The sequence below is a fragment of the Budorcas taxicolor genome, chromosome 16 (genome assembly GCF_023091745.1).
Source record: "Budorcas taxicolor isolate Tak-1 chromosome 16, Takin1.1, whole genome shotgun sequence".
Taxonomy (NCBI): domain Eukaryota; kingdom Metazoa; phylum Chordata; class Mammalia; order Artiodactyla; family Bovidae; genus Budorcas; species Budorcas taxicolor.
Window position 1 is genome coordinate 57,313,456 of NC_068925.1, and position 5,498 is coordinate 57,318,953.

A 5,498-nucleotide genomic window follows, 5' to 3' on the forward strand; every position below is an offset into this window, starting at 1 on the left:
AGTATGGTGTTGGGTTGGCCACAAAGTTCATTCAAGTTTTTCTGCAACAGCTTTTGGAAAAACCTAAAGAAACTTTTTGGCCAACTCAGTATTAATAATTGAACTATGGACTCTTTGAATTTCACCAATACATCCACTAATGTTCCCCCCACCCCGTTTTGTTTTTTTTTTTTTTTCTGTTTTTGGATCCAATTTAGGATACCACATTGATTTTGGGAAACCTTGAATTTTATTTTATTTTATTTTTTAATTTTTATTTTTACTTTATTTTACTTTACAATACTGTATTGGTTTTGCCATACATTTACATGAATCTGCCACGAGTGTACATGAAACCTTGAATTTTAACAGAACTTTCAGATTGCCAGTAGAGTATTTGTGTTTTCCCTCATTTTTTCAAAATTCAGAAGGGATTTGAACATTAAGTGCTCTTTAAAGTGCTTCAACAAACTCTTGGCTGCTTCTCTGAGATGCTAATATCAGACAAGCAGAAGTAATTTCAGGATTTTGGTTGAAAGATGCTCCAAAAATGCAAAATATTGGAGTCTTTGATTGGAAATTTGGGATATCTAAGTCTCTTTCCCCCAAGTTCTAAGTACTAAAAAATAGGATAACTTTTCACACAGACCTCTACCTTACATCTTCCTGTGGAGTCATATGAATTTGGCTTTGGAGCCCTGCTTTGTGTGGAGGGCAAAAAGAACAAAAGTAGATGAGAGTATGGTGTGAACTCGATTATGCAGTTGGTTTCCCTGGGTTACTCCATCCATTGTTCATAGTGTCAGGCTTATGCTGGCAACATTCCAAGTCATGGAGTGTCGTATTATATTTGTCTGGGCTTCAGCTTATCGATTGGGCGTCCTTGCTAATATAGTTTGTTTTCTCTTGAAATGAAACTAAAAGTGGGATTATAGTTAGGCACTCTTGACTCTATGACAGGATGCAGTCTGCTGGGCCAGTCTCCTATTGCTTTTGGAAATCTGTGAGATTTCAGGAGCTAAGCTACTGGTGTGTATGTACTTGTGGGGTCCTTGTCACGGTTATGTGGAACTGAGATCTCACAGAATAGGTTGGGTATCAGAGTTATTTATAAGGCTTCATGGGATAGATACAGTATAATTATAAAGGCTTAATGGATAATTTAGCTTCCTATTCCCAGTCTTTATCCACTATTATATAAAGATATGGGTATATTATCATTGTTGTTATTCAGTCCCTCAGTTGTGTACAACTTTTTGAGACCCCATGGACTGCAGCGCAGCAGGCTGCCTTGTCCATCACCACCTCCTGGAGCTTGCTCAAATTCATGACCATTGAGTTGGTGATGCTATCTATCCATCTCGTCCTCTGTTGTCCCCTTCTCCTCGTGTCCTCAATCTTTCCCAGCATCAGGGTCTTTTCTAATGAGTCAGTTCTTCACATCAGGTGGCCAAAGTATTGGAGTTCAGTTTCAGCATCAGTCCTTCTAATGAATATTCAGGATTGATTTCTTTTAGGATTGACTGGTTTGATCTCTTTGCAGTCCAAGGGACTCTCAAGAGTCTTCTCCAATACCATTGTTCCAACGCATCAGTTCTTCAGCACTCAGCCTCCTTTATGGTCCAACTCTCACATTCATACATGATTACTGGAAAAACCATAGCTTTGACCAGATGGACCTTTGTTGGCAAAGTAATGTCTCTGCTTTTGAATATGTTCTCTAGGTTGGTCATAGCTTTTCTTCCAAGGAGCAAGCATCTTTTAATTTCATGGCTGCAGTCACCATTTGCAGTGATTTTGGAGCCCAAGAAAATAAAGTCCATTACTGTTTCCATTGTTCACCCATTTATTTGCCGTGAAGTGATGGGACCGGATGCCATGATCTTTGTTTTTTGAATGTTGATTTTTAAGCCAGCTTTTTCACTCTCCTCTTTCACTTTTATCAAGAGACTCTTTAGTTCCTCTTCACTTTCTGCCATAAGGGTGGTGTCATCTGCATATCAGAGGTTATTGATATTTCTCCCAGCAATGTTGATTCCATCTTGTGTTTCATCCAGCCTGGCATTTCACACGATGTACTCTGCATATGTTAAATAAGCAGGGTGACAATATACAGTCTTGACATACTCCTTTCCCAATTTGGAACCAGTCTGTTGTTCCATGTAAGGTTCTAACTGTTGCTTCTTGACCTGCATACAAGATTGGCAGGAGGCAGGTGAGGTGTCTGGTATTCCCATCTCTTGAAGAGTTTTCCACAGTTTGTTGTGATGCACACAGTCAAAGGCTTTAGCATAGTCAATGAAGCAGAAGTAAGTGTTTTCTGGAACTCTCTTGCTTTTTCTGTGATCCAGCAGATGTTGGCAATTTGATCCTGGTCCCTCTGCCTTTTCTAAAACCAACTTGAACATCAGGAAGTTCTCAGTTCATGTACTGTTAAAGCCTGGCTTGGAGAATTTTGAGCATTACTTTGCTAGCATGTGAGATGAGTGCAACTGGGCATTTGAACATTCTTTGGTATTGCCCTTCTTTGGTACTGGAATGAAAACTAATCTTTTCCAATCCATGGCCATTGGTGAGTTTTCCATATTTGCTGGTATATTGAGTGCAACACTTTCACAGCATCATCTTTTAGGATTTGAAATAGCTCAGCTGGAATTCCTTCACCTCCACTAGCTTTATTCATGGTGATGCTTCCTAAGGCCCACTTGACTTCACCCTCTGGGATGTCTGGCTCTAGGCGAGTGATCACACCATTGTGGTTATCTGGGACAGTAAGATCTTTTTTGTATAGTTCTGTGTCTTCTTGCCACCTCTTCTTAATATCTTCTGCTTCTGTTAGGTCCATACCAGTTCTGTCCTTTATTGTGCCCATCTTTGCATGAAATGTTCCCTTGGTATCTCTAATTTTCTTGAAGATATCTCTAGTCTTTTGCATAATTCTAAGTGCTTAATTGATCATTTAGCTCCCTCTTCTCCGTCTTTATCCATTATTACATAAAGATGTGGGTATATTGCCATCCGTATAACTCTAGGTCTTCTCAGGTAGCTCAGTGGCAAAGAATCCCACTGCCAATGCAGGAGCCGCAGGAGACATGGGTTAGATCCCTACATGGGGATGATCCTCTGGAGAAGGAAATAGCAACCCACTCCGGTATTCTTGTAGTGGCTTAGAAGGTAAAGAATTTGCCTGCAATGCAGGAGACCTGGGTTCGATCCTGGATCGGGAAGATCCCTTGGAAAAAGGAATGGCAATCTACTCCAGTATTCTTGGCTGGAGAATCCCATGGACAGGAGAGACTGCCTGGATACAGTCCATAGGGTCACAAAGAGTCAGACACAACTGAATGACTTTCACTTTCACTTTCCCCTGTCTTGCCTGGAGAATTCCAAGGACAGAGGAGCCTGATGGGCTACAGTTCATGGGGTTGCAAAGAGTCAGACACAACTGAGTGACTGAGTGTGCATGCATGAATGCACATATGATTCTATCCGTCTCCCCTAATGGCCCACCTAACTCTTAGGGCTTTACTTTTAGAACAGTCATTATTGTGAATATTGTTGAGAATTTACTATGTGTTAGACAGTCTTCCTTACTCATCGCATGCTTCTGTTTTGTGTAATTTCCCACAATTCTATATGGTAAGTACCATTGTTAAGTTTACATTTTGGATGAGGAAAATTCAGTTAAGAAACTTAATTTTATCCAAGGTCACATGGCTAGGAAGTAGTGAACCCAGGACACAGATCTGTCTAACTCCAAATCCAGTGTTCTCATAACCACCTTGCCACACTGAGCCAGGAGATGAGGATAGCTGGTAAATACACAGACATTTTTCCAGGCAATGACTCCCTCCCTAGTCCCTGTTTAAGCCAAGAAGATTATTCAAGTTCCGGAAATCAATCATCTCCATCACTTATTGAATTTTACCTACTTGTAGAATTCTATGCTTGATACAGTGGGCATGAAGAGGTAAAAGAAAATTAACAGAGCACTAGAGTAGAAACAGTCTAGAAGACCTGAGTTTTCACCCCAGCACTATCACTGAGTGGCTTTACTACACCATTAAACTTCTTTGGGCAGCAAATAATTTCTTTGTAAAGTGAGCAGGTGGGATCAGATGAACTCAGAGGTCTCTGCCAGTTCTCTGTCCCCCATCTTTACACCAGACATGGCACATAGAATAAATGCCAGATGCCATCTCTGGCCTCAAGGATCATGAGACAGAAACCTTTAAACACATGGAACAATTAGAGGACAGTGGAGATGGAAATTGTCTGCCTTGGGCTATAAGTAATCACCGGACATGCACTTACTTGAATCTCTTATGACTCAGCAGTTTTAGGAGTAAAAGATATAGGCCATAATCTGTGCCCTTAATAAGTGCACAAATTAGTTGGGAAACAGGACATAACCACCTAGAGCAATGACTAATACAAGAAAGTAGGTAATTAAGTGCTAAATTGTGATGTGCAGCCATCATATGATGGTGGTTAAACCACATTTACTGAGTTCTTAGGTGAGTGTGCAAGAGTTAAGGTATACCTCCCCAAAGTCCCTCAATAGTCAAGATAAATAATTATTTAATACAATGTTTTTAAAAATTAAAAAATGTGAAAAATTCATGCCCAACATAAAATATCAAGATTTTAAATAAGACAAGCTTGGTAGTACTGATTTTTCCTTTTACCTCAGGCTCAAGTACAGCTGGAGCTTCCCCGATGGCTCAGAGGGTAAAGAATCCACCGGCAATGCAGGAGGAGACTTAGGAGACACGGGTTTGATCCCTGAGTTAGGAAGATCCCCTGGAGGAAGAAATGACAACCAACTCCAATATTCTCTCCTGAAAAATCCCGTGGACAGAGGAGCCTGGCGGGCAATCGTCCAAAGAGTCGCAAAGAGTCAGACATGACTGAGTGACTGAACACACAAGCAGAACTCAGCAAAGCACTGTAAACTAGTGACTACTGTTTTGCTTTCTGTTCCTTGTTTTATTTAATGCTCACAATGATCTTTGTGATTAGATTCTACTGTTAGCATCATTTTAAGGATGAGGAAGCTGAGGCTCGGAGAAGTGGTAAAGGGCAGGGATGGAACTTGAACCCATGTTTCTGGCTTTATAATTCAGGCTCTGAAACACTGCCTATGTGCTCTTATAAATATGCAGGCAGAGCTCACTGCCCTAGTAGAAGGCTATACCCAGTGTTGCTAAGCTGAGGGGTAGGCTCTTCCTGGGGCAACCCTGTGGTCCTCCTGGCTGGGTGCCCAGTGCAGCTGCATTTCTCACACCTGTTGCCCACTGGCTGCTGGCACCCGTGGGTGCCTCCTCTTTCTCTACCTACTTTGAGGGTTCCTTGAGGCTGGAAAGCCCTTTGGAAGGTGGCATGCCAGCTAATTTCATCCAAAGTAGGAAACCCAGAGTGAAGTCCATCCAAATTGTGCTTTCTGCCTGATCCCACCAAAGAAAAGTTTCTCTCGTGTTTAGCAAGATCTCAGCAAAGGAAGCCATGCTGAACTCAGA